The 16,210-nt window shown below is 39.1% G+C and overlaps 1 protein-coding gene across 4 annotated transcripts in view; it reads left to right on the plus strand.

Annotated features, from left to right (window-relative positions):
• The window catches only part of atp2b2 (ATPase plasma membrane Ca2+ transporting 2), a 198,711-nt gene that overhangs the window by 37,914 nt on the left and 144,587 nt on the right, over nt 1-16,210 (plus strand). For 2 of the 4 annotated variants that reach the window (XM_047346415.1, XM_047346412.1), the window contains exon 1: nt 14,252-14,427. The exons of the other annotated variants lie outside the window; for them this stretch is intronic. The gene's annotated coding sequence lies outside the window, so the exon portion shown is untranslated. Of the gene's footprint in view, nt 1-14,251; nt 14,428-16,210 lie in introns of those variants that run through there. 4 annotated transcript variants of the gene reach the window in all.

Genomic DNA, 16,210 nt, shown 5'->3' on the forward strand with positions numbered 1-16,210 from the left:
CAGTTTCTCCCAGTCTGCTGGCTTTCTGGAAGTATGTGTGTACGTGGATGTCGGTGTCTTGGACTTTTGCGCGGCTTGTGTGTGTGTGTGTGTGTGTGTGTGTGTTCCCATTAGTCTTTTGCTCATGGCTGTCCTTGGGGAGAGGTATGAAGCTCTCCATCATTCTTGGAACAAGGAGTGAGTGGAGAGCAAAGGAAACGATGTTGGAGAGAGAGGTACAAGAGAGGAAAATAGGACAGAATGATGAGCCCCTCATATCATTGCTTGTGATGCTGGTTATGACTGCATGAGTCACAGTATGCTTGCCCAAGTAGGCGCTCTTTCTCAGCTCACCTATACATTTTTGGGAAACAGAGGGATCAGTATTTGTAAGCAGAGATAACATATCCAAACAGATAACCATATTTCCCCTAAAATCTAAGTTATGCATAAATTTAATTGCCATATCTCAGGATAACTGCCATATCTTTTTTCTTCAGTAGAAATACCCTTTTGAAGAGTAAACAGTTTGAGGAAGCCACATGGAGTATTGTATTACCTTATTTTATATTATTTTCCTGGCATTTTGTAAACTAGGCAACTAATAGATTTATTGAGAAGATAATTGGCAGAATAGTCAATTAAGAAAACCATCATTGGGAGCAGAGAGGAAACTTATAGTGATGTGTATGGTGTTTGCAGCATTCTGCAAAGTACTAAATAATTTCTCTGTAGGAGAACACACTGCTTACGTCTCCCTGTAGTTTAAAGTTCATCAGAAGATGCAACAGAGAATTGCTGATTGTTGGCCACTAATCAGACTACAAAACAAATAGAATCACTTGATGATTTAATTGAATGAAGGTGGAAATAAATACTCAGCGATGATAGTAAAAGTTTCAGTAATATTTTATAATATTTTGGTGGAATTTCCAAAATTATTACAATTGTCTGCTTTTGTATGCTAGATTTAAAAGCGTTCAAATTTAAAACCCTTCTAGGAAAAATAAATGTTCAGCAATCTGTCCAGTGCTGATTGCCTTGCTGATTTTTTTTTTCCATACTCTTACAGATATAACAGCTATATACGTTATATGAGGGTAGAGAGGGAAAACAGTAGGGAAAGAGAAAAGATAAGTACTCCATGGAGCCTCCCCAAAGGGCCAAGTACAACAGAGGCTAAACTAAATGTCAGAATCCGTGGTGTGTCTGCCTGCAGCTAATCATTTTACCGCCAGGTGCCGTTGCCTGGAGGTGCTGGAGAAGGGACAGGTGCAGCTCATCAGGCTTATCAACTGGGCAGTATATGAAGAGGCAACGCCTGCACGTCGTTGCCTGAGCGTTTTGCCCTTGCGGTACAGCTACTGGCCTCCCCTCAAATCTACTCTTGTAGTTTGAAAGTTATTTCTGAAATTTTCTGTAAACTTGCACTGATTTTGCCTGTCCTGACACTTCCAGGTGCCTTACCTCTGGATCCAATGGAGTTGACCAGAGATTTAAAGAATCGGTCTGAACCGAGTCCCAAATTGAACCTTCAGGCTGACTCTTCTGTGAGCCACCAGCGAAGCGAATCCTGTCCGCCCTCCCAGCACCTTCTGTTGGCCCCATCTCAACGAACATGGCGGTCAAGGCGAGCCACTCTCTCTATGACCATTCCCCCCGGCGGATTTCCCTGCGTTACCTGTAAGCTGCACAATCAGCTCTGGTGCGTTTTCTGAGGTCCAGTTTGTAACTCTGCTCTTCTCCCGCAGCCAGACGGTTCCAGTCTTGTTTCCCGGATCATTTTTTTAAATAAACATTCACTAATCTCATCTGTCTCTGGTTGTTCTCTGCATGTGGGTCAGGTCGGCAGTTAACAGTATGACACTAAAAGTACTCCTGCATCTCAGTAAATTAGAGTATCATTCTTTCAGTAATTCAATGTATAAAGCAATACTTAGATATCAAACAAATTCATTACACTGAGAGTGATATATTTTAAGTGCTTATTTTGAAAAAGTAATGACTAATCACATTTATTATCAAATACCATTATTTGACACAATGAGGGAATTTTTTTTATTCTGTTTTGTGGCTTTGTTTCAATGCAGTGATTCATCCAACTTTACAGATCGAGATACAGCTACATTAAAAATGTCTTATGGCAGCAAGAAAACTAGCAGCTTTACACTTCATACTCTTCTAAATCTTGCAGTTATATTGGGGAAAAAGTTAAATACGTCTGTATGTACAGAACAGGGTTTCTGTTAGTTAGTTCTATATTCAGACGTGTTGAACCTATCTCTCTTTGACACTTTACAGTCACTGCACTTTATTGGAAATGTAATACCTTAACCTTCAGCACGAAACAAAATGTAACAAAGGAAAAACAAAAAAACTTTCTGGATCAATAACATGTTGGCATAGCAACACTAACACATATTCAGTTGTTCTTTCCTCCCACCTCATTGGGAATTCTAATTCTGTCACAGATATTTTCTACCTTTATATTTTAAATGTTTGGGCTCTGTGGTATCATTTTTGTAGTTTACTCTGGAAAGCAGTGTTCAACGTATTTTTACTCCTGTTATTTAGCGCTGTTTGATGACATAATCTGGTGATCGGGGCTTGCACACTGAATGGGGCACCAGCTTCGCTGTGCTGTGAAATCCATTCAGTTGTATTGCAAGCTCCAAACAAGTAAGGGTTGGTGGCATGGTCAGGTTAAAGTTAAAATTAGTTGAACTTTGACCGAGGTGTGATGCAGCAGATACTCACAGCCAATAGACGCGGGAAATACACTCACTGGCCACTTTATTAGGTACACCTGTCCAGCTGCTCGTTAACACAAATTTCTAATCAGCCAATCACATGGCAGCAACTCAATGCATTTAGGCATGTAGACATCGTCAAGACGATCTGCTCCGGTTCAAACCGAGCATCAGAACGGGGAAGAAAGGTGATTTAATTGACTTTGAAGGTGGCATGGTTTTTGGTGCCAGATGGGCTGGTCTGAGTATTTCAGAAACTGCTGATCTACTGGGATTTTCACGCATTACCATCTCTAGGGTTTACAGAGAATGGTCCCAAAAAGAGAAAATAGCCCGTGAGCAGCAGTTCTGTGGGCACAAATGCCTTGTTGATGTCAGAGGAGAATGGCCAGACTGGTTCAAGCTGATAAAAAGGCAACAGTAACTCAAATAACCACTCGTTACAATCAAGGCATGCAGAAGAGCATCTCTGAACGCACAACATGTTTAACCTTGAGGAGGATGGGCTACAGCAGCAGAAGACCACACTAGGTGCCTCTCGATGCATTTGGGTTGACATTCCACAGTGCGACATGTTTTTTTCTGTAATAATTGAAAATTAAACTAAGACCTAGCCTTAGTTTATTTCTGTTATTTTGACAACTACGCCTCACATCTATTGAAAACCCAAAATTTGTTTTTCAGAAAATTTTAAAATTAAATAAGGCCTTTTTTGTTTATACGGAAATGTCAGCATACAAAAAAAGGTCCATGTACTGTACAGTATAACCAATCAATATTTAATCTGGACTTCATTTGCATTAATTACTGCATCAATGTGGCATGGCATGGAGGACATCAGCTGAGACTTAATTTACATACAGTGCTGTGAAAAAAGTATTTGATCCCTCCTTTTTCTCACACATAAATGCTTTAAATGATCAGTTTGTATTATCAAAGAAATATAACCCAAGTAAACACACAAGTCAGTTTTCAAATGATGATTTAACAGAAAGTTATCTAATAAACCTGGCCCTAAGTGAAATGTAATAGCCCCTAGACTTAACACCCTTGTCAGGTACAAATGCCATTAGATCTATAGAATATCTGGCAATAAGTAATTTAAGTCACTGTGGAGAATTTTGATCCACTCTTCTTTCCAGAATTGTTTTAATTCAGTTTTCGAGTAAACTGTCTGTTTAAGGTCATGCCACAGCATCTCTATCTATTCCATAAATTACAGCAAATCGTCCAAGTTCGGAAGCAATAAAGCAGCCCAGACTATGACATTACTGCTATGTGATGTTTTTTTTCTAAAACGGTATACATTTTACTGTAGACATAAAGAGAGGCACACCTTTGAAAAAAAACACAAAAAACTTTTGACTTCACAAAGTCTTATGGATCATTAAGATGTCAAGATGGCAAACATGAGATGGACCTTTGTGTTATTTTTGGTCAGTAGTGGTTTTTACCTGGGAACTCTCCCATAGATGTCTATTTCTTATTGTTGAATCATGAACACTGACCTTTACTGAGGGAGGTGAGGCCTTCAGTGCTTTAGATGGTTCTTTTGTGACCTTCTTGATGATTAGTCAATGCAGTCTTGAAGTAATTTTAGTAGGTCAGCCACTCCTGCAAAGGTTCATCACTGTTCCATGTTTTCTCCATTTGTGGATAATGGCTCTTACTGTGATTACTAGAGTCTCAAAGTCTTAGCAATGGCTCTTTATCCCCTTCCAGACTCAGAGGTAGATTACTTTGTCAAATGTTCTTGAGATGTGTTCCTTATTGAGAGCTTTTTTTCTACTTTATGTTGTCAGACAGGTTCTGCTTGAGTGATTTTGTCATTGTACCCATCTGGCAAAAATCTGGATGAGGCTAGTGAACTCGAACTCCGGTGTCTAAAAAGTGGTTAATCACAGTTAAGTTATGATTTAATAATGTGGAAGGATGTATATTTTTAGAAAGAACCAAATATGTTTGCACAGTATTTTTCTTTTAGTAAGTCAAATAATGGTTTGAAAACTGCGTTTTGTACCTATTCAAGTTGTCTTGATCTGTGACATCAAAATTAAATTTGTTTTCTGAAACATTTAACTGTGACAAAAAAGCAAAAAAAGATCTGTAAGAGAGCACGTCATTGCATATAGATATCTCAGACTTTATCTCATGTAGTATTCCTAATTAAAGGTTTTGTTACATAAACCTTCAAAGGCTGTGAGGGTGTTCGTATAAGTACAAATTTAGACCATTATACAAATTTTTAAATTAATATTTAAAACTCCAAGTTTCTGCAAAAAAAAAGACCAAATAATACTAAGAAAAACGTTATATTCACTTGTGTTTACAGTCTAAGCTTATTTAAAACACATATGTTTAGTTAGAGTGCAGCACGGTGGAGTAGTTGTTAGCAATGTTGCCTTGCAATAAAAAGGTCCTGTGTCCAAATATTGCCCTGAGGTCTTTTTACGTGGAGTTTACAATTTTTCCCAGGAGGTATACTCTGGCTTCCCCTCACAGTCCAAAAACATGACTGTTAGATTAATTGGTCTCTCTAAATTGCCCTTATATATGAGTGTGTGAATGGATGTTTGTTCTGTGTCTCTGTGTTGTCCTGTGATGGACTGGTGATCTGTCAAGGGTGTCCCTAGCTGTGAGAGAGCCCCACTTAAATATAAGAACTGAAAGTGAAAAAGCTTTAGGCCCTGGCAAACTCTCACTTGCCCGCTTTTTGCCTGATAGTGTAACAGCAACTAGTGATGTTGACCTCATAAAGGGAAAGGTTAGATACCTTTGGGAGTCATCTCATTATCTGCATGCTTGTGTGCATGCCCACACACAAGTACACTGCAGCCTCATTTTACCACTGCACCCAGGAGACACTATGAGGCTTCCGCAATTAATGAGGTTAATGGTTATTGGCTGGTGGCTAGTAATGAGGATATGGGATTGACCTGGGGTAAACATGGAATTTTCTTGTTCACCAGATTCTTTTTGAAAGGAGATGGAGATATTATCGATGGGAAGGAAGTAAGGGAAGCATAATATCTGGAGGTGTCCCAAAGCCTTCTTGATTGCTGTTCTTTAATTAAGATGTATCACATAATAAATGAGTGCTTCTTTTAGTGTAAAGGCATCCCTGTAGTGTCTGTTTGAAAGTCATCTGCCTGTGTTGCTTGATTGGAAAGAAACTTGTCTATCATGTTAGTAAAGTACTTGCAAATTTTCATTAGAAAAAGTATAGCATAAGATCCTATTTTTTATTTAAATCTCAAGTAAAACAATTTAATAAGTGAAGTCAAGCAGGAAATTCAGACAAGGGAATGTCTATGATATACTAGGATTTATGAAAGTAAAACATAGGTCATACTGGAGAGTATGTAAAACTAGTATTTTAACTCCGGCTGCCTGTGATCCTACTCTGCTCTGTTTCCCAGGTTCCTTGTTTTTGGTGCACTGCAGCCCTGAATTCTCTTAGACATGGTGCATTGATATTCAGGGACTGTTTCTGATCCCCATCACTGCTTCCAGTTTCTCTTCTCTTCTCTCCTTACTCTACCATACGCTTCTTGACTAAGCTAAATTACTATAGAGGAACCAAAACCAAACTCAACACAGATACACCATAGGCTTACAAGTATTCTGTTCTATTCAGTTTGTTTCATCTTCTTTATTTTGCTGTGTTCAGTAAAACTCCAATTGCAATATTAGTCTTTGGAAAATCACTCATTTCAAACTGAATTATTGATAAAGATATTGCCAAGCAGTTTTTAATTGTACTATACACTGGATTATTTAAACCCACACTGGTGTTGTCATGTAACTAAAATTTCTCTATACCGATACTAAGAACAATACTTGATACCATTTTTGATTCCACAACCCAGTTATGTTTTTTGGTTTTCTGTTTATGTTTCTGTTGTTGAAAACACATGGTTCTTTTTTAATAGAGAACAGAAAAATATTACCACTTATAATGTTTTCCTTGTTTTATTTAGGGCTAAACCAATAAGTAGACAGTTGTAAGGATTATGATTATTGATTAATGGTGGCGCAGTTGGTAGCACTGTCGCCTTGCAGCAAGAAGGTCCTGGGTTCGATTCCCGGCCTGGGGTCTTTCTGCATGGAGTTTGCATGTTCTCCCCGTGCATGCATGGGTTCTCACCGGGTACTCCGGCTTCCTCCCACAGTCCAAAGACATGCCTGTTAGGTTAATTGGTCACTCTAAATTGCCCTTAGGTGTATGAATGAGTGTGTGCTTGGTTGTTTGGGTGTATCCTGCTTCTTGCCCATAGACTGCTGGAGATAGGCACCAGCTCCCCTGCGACCCACTGTGGAATAAGCGGTAGAAAATGACTGACTGACTGATTAATTAATATTCATCAAGAATTATAATTTAAAATATTAATTTGGAAAATATTAATTTCTTAACCAAAAATCACTTATGAATAGAAATCAGAGATGTCCTCTGGTTTTGTGATTACGGGCTCAAAGCTCTTTAATAATTATTAATTATTAACCAAAACCACACACTATCACTGTTTATTCAACCGCTTCACCGAAGCTGGGGATCTACGACCTTGTTTTGACAGATAAATCACTCTTGCACAAAATAAACACAAACGCTTCACTTAATTATATATTTGAAGATTTATTGAAGCCAAATAATCCTGATATACCATTATTTTGGTCCAAAACCTTCACCTAACTAACAAGCACCATTCTACACAAAGGGAATAAAAATGACAACCTACCAATAATAATAGAAGAAAAATATACATGCATTTAGTGTCTATGAAGATCAAACCAGCAGTTTTATGGACAAAATGTGTAACTTGGGTTAAATGGAAGAGAAATCCTCCTGGTGTTCTGATGTCAAGCTTGCAGCGATCAGCTGATGAAACGGTGGGGCCATGCCCCTTTAGCCTCTAGCAGCTGAACGCCCCAAATCTTGACAAAGGGTCATAAACTCTGAGGCGGGAACTCAGTGGAAAATCTCCAGCAATAAAACTGGAACAAAGAATGGTCGGGCGAGGCCCAGACCGCAGTTGCCTTTAATGAAAAACTTTTCAAAGTCCAACTTCTAACTCCTGGCTGATTTGAGATCAGCCAGACAAACATTAACCACACACAATTCAGCAGCGTTTGCGCAGCAAATCAAAACACAGCTCAGCATAACATAATTCAATCGGTATTGCATGCAACAAGTTAATACCTTAGATTAACTACTGGTGATCCTACATCACCTTAACTGCCTCATCCTGCCCAGACCTCTAAATGCACCTATCTGGTTTAATATAAAAAGAACGAAATTACTTTGAAGTTGATTTCTTCTCTCCACCGGTTGAGGATGGATCAGGTCTGAAGAAAAGGAGGGGAGGGGGATCACGCGTCCATGATTGAATTGAGAAAAAAACCCCGGTAACTTCTCATCCATCCAGGAGGGGAAAAGATGACGAACCGTTTAGTCGACTGAATCAACATCTCCTTGGACATAAAACCTCTGTAGGTTTTCACCTGCGCCAAGTGTGGCGTGGTCTTCGATCGGCAAATAAATCCTCTGATCTTCTCGTATCAGACAGATTTTCAACTTTCAAGCTCTTCCGGGAATGGCCTTGTGGAGCAAAAGTTCGCCTGCGAGCTTTTGTCTCTCCAGATATGCGCCTCCGAAATGGCCCCGAAACATCTCAGCTGCATCTCAGCTGGTTTATACTCCCAGTGACGTCAGAGCTGCGACGTCTGTTGAGCTGCGTGTGTCAAAATGTGTGACCAAAATGGATGGCCCCAACACAGTAGATAGGGTAACAGTAGAAATGGTAATATTCTTTATAGAAGTATTTACCTTGGATTCAATTGTGCAACAAATTGGACAATTTATTTTTTTACAGTGTAGACAAGAATCTGCCCCATGCAAATATATTCAGCAGCAACCATTGTAGGTTTCTGTTTTTGGTCATTTTATATATTTTTCCTTGATCAATTAGATTGAGCAGGATTGGTTGCCATGGGTTCTGACTACTTTGGTCTTTCATTGTCAGCAGCAGTCTGAATCCACCGTTTGTTAACGTTTACCTGTTTTAGTATTAGCTACATTAGCCACTTATTCTTTTACAGCTAAGCAGAAGAGGAAGGTAGGGAGGAGTTTGCTGGTAATTTCCCCACATCACCATTACCTGATGGAAATGTCTGATGTTGCACATTTTCCTGCCTTAATTATTAATCGCAGTAGAGTGAAGCTGTTGTGTTATGCGGGCTCCACACCAACTAGGTAGTGTGGAACATAGTAATGGGGCTATTGGTAAGTTGTTAATATCTAAACACATAACTCAGGCTTATGCTAAGCTTATTAGTAGGAATGCATGATATATGGGCATTAAATTGGTATCGGCCGATGTTAGTCATTTTTTATTGGCCTGACAATAAAACTGGGCTGATATTAATAACCGATATTTAGTTGCTCTGTGTATATGCTTTTGGAGGGGGAGGGGAGGCGTATTTGTTTGGGTATGTGACAGTGATAGTGATGAAGTGTATGCCTGTAGGGTGTTTAACTGAAGCAGAGAAGCAATGTCAGCGGGGTGGTCGTTTTTTCAGTGTTGAAAGGGTAGTGAAATATATATGATATGTAATATCGGTAAATATCAGTTATCGACCATAACAGTGATATTAATATCGGACATATTGATATCTGCCTGAATTTTGATATCGGTCCCTACTTATTAGCATTCTCTGCCTTTCTGTATTCTTCTGGCAAAATTCCCCATTCAATGCTTTTGGCTTTGCCATGTCACCTAAAGAGGGTTGCTAAAGCTTTTCTCCAGATGTACTTGCCATGTTAGCAGAGTTTTATACGTCTAGCAGCAGCTCTCTGTTCTAATTCTCAGCTATGGTGAGGCTGCAAGGGAAAGAAGGGGCTGAGTGTCTGTGTCTGCAGCTCTGCTCCATAAAGTTGTTTACCAGCTTGGGGAGATGAAAATGGCTCAGTTTGAATTATTCTTTCTTTTTTATATTGGTTACACTGAAAGATTACACTAAAAGATTACTTTGGCAACCCTAACCTACAATCACCAAATCTCTTTTGTCTGTAGAACTTGCTCTCTTTTTGGCATAGATTTCATAGCAACATTCCTGTAGGATTTTGTTTCACATTGACATGATTGACAAACACAGTTCTTCCCCATATCCCAAAGATGCTGTTTTCCATTGAGATCTGGTGACTCAGATGGCCATTGCAATACTGTAAACCAATTGACATATTTAAGAAACCAGCTTGATGGTGATTTGAGCTTTATGACACGGTGCATAGTCCTGCTGGAAGCTGACATCAGAAGATGGGTACCATGTGGTAATAAAGCAACAACTCTGTTAGGCAGTGGCTTTTAAAGAATGCTTAATTGGTACTAAGGGGCCCAAAGTGTGTGAAGAAAATATCCTCTACACTTTTATACCATCACCATCCTGGACTATACATACTAGGCAGGATGGATCTATGCTTGTTGATGTTAAATTTCCCACTCTACCCTACCACCTGAATGTCAGAGCTGAATTTGGGACAGATCACAACTGGAAACATAATGTTTTAAGAATGATCTGCTGAATAAAACCAACCTTCTGGATGACTAATTCTCAACGGGGTCTCATTAGCTGCCTTTATTTATTGAAATAATATTTAAAGAAATATTATTAAGGGAATATTTTGGAAAAGAACCAAATCTTTCTGGAGAAATGGGGCTTAATGGTGTTTACTTAGTTATCAAATTTAGTAAAATGATGTTAGGGACACATTTACTGGATTGAAAACTAACCTTTCTGGATAAATATTATTTGGCAGCAAGCACGTGTCCTTAGCTGTTAGCGGTTGAAGCTAACAAAGGAGGCTGATAGCTTAGCACCAGAATCAAACACACACCTTTAAAAATACCGTCAATAAAAGGGTTAAAATGCATAAGCGCGGAGGGTGCGTTATGGCCGATCTTCTGTGTTTAAAGTCAACCTTTAAATAAAGTTTGTCTTAACGTTAAAAACCCACAAACACAGAACACAACCTGAACACATGTGCTGCAGATATTCTGCTAGCACCAAGATAGCTGAGTTCAACACAGACAAAACCAAACTTCATAAAATGAAAAACGTTTAGATCATTTCAATCTAAATCACTTCTATATTATTCTGCCCAAACGCTTAACCTCATGAACTGTGGTGAGGAACGTTGTCCAAGGCGGCGAAGTTTGAAGAAACATCCACAGTCTTTAAACGGTTAGCTACAGCTAACCTCCTTAGCTGTGGGGAGTGGCGGATGTTCTGTCGGCCACCAAACTGCATGTTACCGTAACCATGGTGATGCGGCTCCTGTTGTCCTTCTCTCAGGCAGGGAAAACCGCTTCACTCGGCCTGTAGAGACAGCTTCTCTACTGGGGACTTCTCTGGAACACCGTTTGCTTCTGCAGGCCTTAGAGAGAAAGTCAAGCCAGGCGTGTACCTTAATTCTCTTTCATGAATGAATCTACCAGATAGACAGAGTGATTCATTTGTACTTATCTTGGTGCATATGATCGATGATCATATGACAACCTTGGATCCAGTTTGAAGAGTTTATGTCTGTTTGCCAGCAAAGAGACATTAGTGCGCTGCCTCTCCAATCCCGGTCCCGCAAAGAGGAACAGTGGAAGAGATCGGACCATTGGAAAGGGGGGTGCTTTTATACAGCCAGTGCATCATGGGAAGTCTGCTGCTAGCCCCCCTCTTTCCTCAGTTGCTGGAAGTAGGTTGTTGCAATTAATTTTGGAAGTTCCAGGAAAGTCTGTACTGGCCTTTCATGTTGTAACCATGGCTGTGATCCCAACAGTAGCTACTAAGAAATTAAAGTACATCAAGTAAATGCCATCAGCAAATTAGATTATTCATAATTTTAATTATTCAGCTAATATTTAATTTTCTTTCTAAATTGGTTCTATCTTGTACAAAGACAAGAAAAAAATGAGTTTTCAGTATTATTCAGATTGGGATATTTGTAAATCTTTAGGCTTTGTAAGCAAATCAAGCATCACAGGTTGGCAGCCTTCAGAGCTTAATCTATTATTTCTTTGAGCAAGCATCTGCTTTTCATCTCTTGTGGAAAAATGATGCTGAACAGTTCATTTTCTTAGTCAAAACTTGTCATGTAACCAGGCAGTCATTTCTTTTTAACTGGAAACATTGTGCATGTGCGTGGGCAACAAACAAATCTGAGACCTCTGCATTAGCTTGTCCTGTCCACTGCAGCACAAGCTGCTGGATGCCAAGCTAAGCCCTGTTTAACATGTATTCATCCTAGTGGGAATACCCTGACGTGGGAAGATGCTGTTTGTGATGCTGGTGATGTAGAGCATTTGATATTTGCATAATACACATGTGATACCAAAAGAGAGAAAGACAGGTGAAAAAGAATAAATAGAAAAAGGACAGATACATATTATAAAGGGAGCACTTTGAAACAATTAGACGCTCACTCCTCTCCTCCTTTCCGTCTTTTTCCGCAAGTGACGCAATACAATGTGTGATAGGGACATGAAAGCAACGTGGCATGAAGCTGTTATCCTTTCCTTTTATGTTGTTGTAGGCTTTTTGGATAGCCAGTTGTGTGTGTGTGTGTGTGTGTGTGTGTGTGTGTCCGCCTGGGGGGGGGGGTTCTTTGAGACGTGGATGAGCCAGTCATATAGACTAACAGAGGACCTCACAGGCTTTATGTTCTGCAGTCAATAAATTCACTAGGGTGTGTTAAATGCTAGTTTGAAAGTATTGTTGTGGGAATCCCAAACTGCATTACACCAGTTTGAGACAGATGTTGATGCATGTCCTTGAAAGGTGCCTCCTATCTTTCTCTCTCTTCTGTCTTCACTCACTGACTCACTTTGTCTTTACATCTACTTGCTAGTTTCTTCTTTAGCATTTTACAACCTCACTCATTTTCTTCATTCTATCTTTTTTATAACCCTTTTGTTTTTCTCTTTTGCCTCTTTGCCCATGTAGCCCCACGGCATCTTTCCCTCACTTCTTTCATAACAAGTTGCATCTGTTTTATCTCATCGTCATTTAGCTTTTTTCTCTCATTTCTGCAAGTAGGTTACACGTGAATCCTCCCTGGACCCCTTGCACTGCTATTTATCTAAAATATCATCAACAGGGCATAAAGGGGGTACAACATGGAAGCAGTGATCTATAGTAGAAACCAGGTATTTCCACACACTATATAAAAGACATTACCTTTTTATTCTCACTGACTGGCAGTAAATCCCACTAAACATTTCCTGTCTTAGGTAAGTTAGTATTACCAAAGTTATTTACATTTGCTAAAAGCCTGAATAATGAGGGATAATTTTATAGACATTTTCTTTATTACTTTCTTCAAATTCACTACACTATACACTACAGTCACAATGAGGTTCAACAATTAAAGAAAAAAATACAAATGATGATGTCATGGCTGTGTAAGCTTCTGAGAGGTTAATTCACAACATTTAGGTTAAATAGAGAGTAACTTGTAGTTTAGGACAACACCTCCAACACACGGCTTTCTTGATAGACATACAATTTTTTTAAAGAAATCAGGCAAGATTTCTGGAAGAGAGTTATGAACCTCCACAAGTCTTTTTCACCAATGTCCAGATGCCTGGCAATGCTAGCTCATCTTTACATGGGAATGTCAACCCATCATACTGCTCAGGAAGGAAACAGGTTCTATGTCCCAGGGATGAATGTGTTTTGGCATGAAATGTTTATATTGACTTGATAAAAAAGTACACTCAAGGATGAAGACTTTCTTCTTTTTTGGAGACATGTCTTGCAGTCTAATAACGCAAAATTTGAGGTTTGCCATAATGACCATCAATACTTTTGGAGGATAGAGGGGAATGTTCGGAAGCCTAAGAACATCCCATCTGTGAAGTGGAGGTTTTGCCTCACGAGGGACTGGCGCACTTCACAAGCATCATGTATCATGATGAAAGCATCATGATGAAAGCACATTATGTGGACATAACAGGAGAAAAAGAAAAAAGTGAATAACATTTTTCTTTAGAAAAAACCCTAATTTTTCTGCAATTTAGCAAACAGCAATGATTTAGCTAGTTCTGACTGACATAAAACAGAACAGGTTTATCCTATTTAATGTCAGACTGAAATAAAAGGGTATGTCTTTGTGTCATTTTATACAGTATATATAAATAGCTATTTTAAACTGTCGATACTTCACTTTTGTGCTTGTTTTAATTTCTTTGCTTTCTCTACTCCTGATCCTCCTTTCTTCTATGGTAATCAATGTATCAATCAGTTTATCCCTCCATCTGTCAATCTTGATTCTTCTGTCCAGTCAGTGAAAAGCCTTGTCAGGTAATAAACAGCCTCTTTCTGCTATGCAGTCCTGTTCACGCACAAACACACACACACACATACACACACACCTCTACTGATACTTATGCCCACCCCTGCTGGCTGCCGACATGGTACAGGCTGTGCATTGAGACTGCCCCAGCTGAGGCAGTAGCAGTGAGAGTGCAGCTTAGCCTGTCTCCACACACACACACACACGCACACCTACACTCATTCACACATACACACTCATACACATACAGCAGGCTGTTGTGGTGGCTAGTGCTCCACCGCATGTGCCGTTGCAACATAATTTTAAGGTGGGAGGATTTTCACATCACAGTGCCGGTGACCGTAATCTTTCTGCTGTGTGAGTATGGCTATTCTTTGGGTAAAATCTTAATCAGAAGCTTGCGTGTGTCTGCCGGTGCCATTTGTTGCTGTTGATTCTGCTGGCATATATCACCTGGCTGTCGGGAGGATCTGTATTGTACAAACTGTTCCCTCTGTGTGATGGTAGGTAGAACATGGATAACAGCATAGTCGGATAAATACACCTTATATGGTAGAGGAGCAGGTGATATGTAGCCAACGCAGCGGAGAGAGGAGAAATCCTGTGGGGCAACTTGTTTAATGTGTGTGCATGACCTGTATGCATATGCATGACACACAGTACATGGCAGGAGCAGATAAGAGTATAACACATTTAGCTTATACCTTGTCTTAAGGATGAACCTCATTTTTTTAATTGTGGAAAAATCAAATACCCTTGTCCTTCCATTCCTCTTGATGGATATGTTTTATTCAGGCCATCTGTTGGCAGCATGAAGGGTGCAGTCTCTGCTTACTGTCACACTTACTGACTGGTTTTGGCACAGCAGCAGGTTTCACTGCCGTAGCTTATCATGCATGTTCATTGTCTTCTCTGCATTAATCTGGCATGGTGACTAAATAGATTGGGAACATTATCACCTCTCCTTCTTGATGTGTTTCCTGTATGCATTTCTTGTCTGGCTGCCCTGCTCTGTGGCCAATGAACCGGTCATGTCATTGGCTGTTTTTGCGCTTGACTAATGAAGTTACTGATGGCCATGGTAACTTAACTAACTAGATAAAGGCTTTTTGCTAGTTGTCTAATTTATATTCATAGAATGATAAATTGTCACATTGTGCAACCTACTGCAACAAAAATAGACATTTAAAATATAGTAGTTTGTCCATCAGACAACTAATCGATCTGTCCCAATCAAGTTGTTTGCGCGCCCATTCAAACAGTCTAGTGGTCAGTCATCCTGCCACACTCGTAGACAAACTGTCAGAAGAAATTTATTGCCTATTGGAGATGGATACGTTTGACCTCCAACATCAGCTCCTCTGCACAGCAACAGCAGGGTGCCTCAGAAGCATTTCTCTTTTTTTTCTTAAACCTTTATCCTGATCTCTACTCGGCCTTCCCTTCTGGTTCCTTCTCAAGCCCGAAATCATTGAAGGGATAAAAATATATACCAAGAAATATATACTTCCTATATATATATCTATATAAGAAATATATTTGTCCTTGAGAATTCCTATTCAATAGGAATAAACAATATATATATATATATATATATATATATATATATATATATATATATATATATATATATATATATATATTTTTTTTTTTTTTAATATAGATAAATAAAGCATAATTAGCCTTACCCTTCACTGAGCTCTTCTTTTATTTTGAATAAAAAGCTTTTTGAAAGCACACTTAATGTTTTATTATATCAGCTTCCAATATCATTTATGATTTAGCTGTTATGCAAATCAATACACTTTTGATAGCACATACCTCTTAAAGAGAAAATCTGTCCTTTTCTCTAGTCTTTTATATGTTACTTTGTTAAGAGTGGTGCACTGAATTAATTTTTGCTTTGTCATTACCTCCGTTCGGCATATTGACAGACAAATAAAACTTTTATCATAAGAAAGAACTCTTTTACTAGGCTACTTCATTCAAGGACACGTACTGGCAGCATTTGTCTGCTCCTTTTCATCCTATTTGAAATAAATGACAGAAAATGATGGATGATGGTCGGTGACATTAAATTACTAGTTTTACTTTTGTAAGCTAGTGACTCAGGATGGAGGACAGGTCACCCACAAATTTG

Source organism: Girardinichthys multiradiatus, chromosome 20 (assembly GCF_021462225.1).
Source record: "Girardinichthys multiradiatus isolate DD_20200921_A chromosome 20, DD_fGirMul_XY1, whole genome shotgun sequence".
NCBI lineage: Eukaryota > Metazoa > Chordata > Actinopteri > Cyprinodontiformes > Goodeidae > Girardinichthys > Girardinichthys multiradiatus.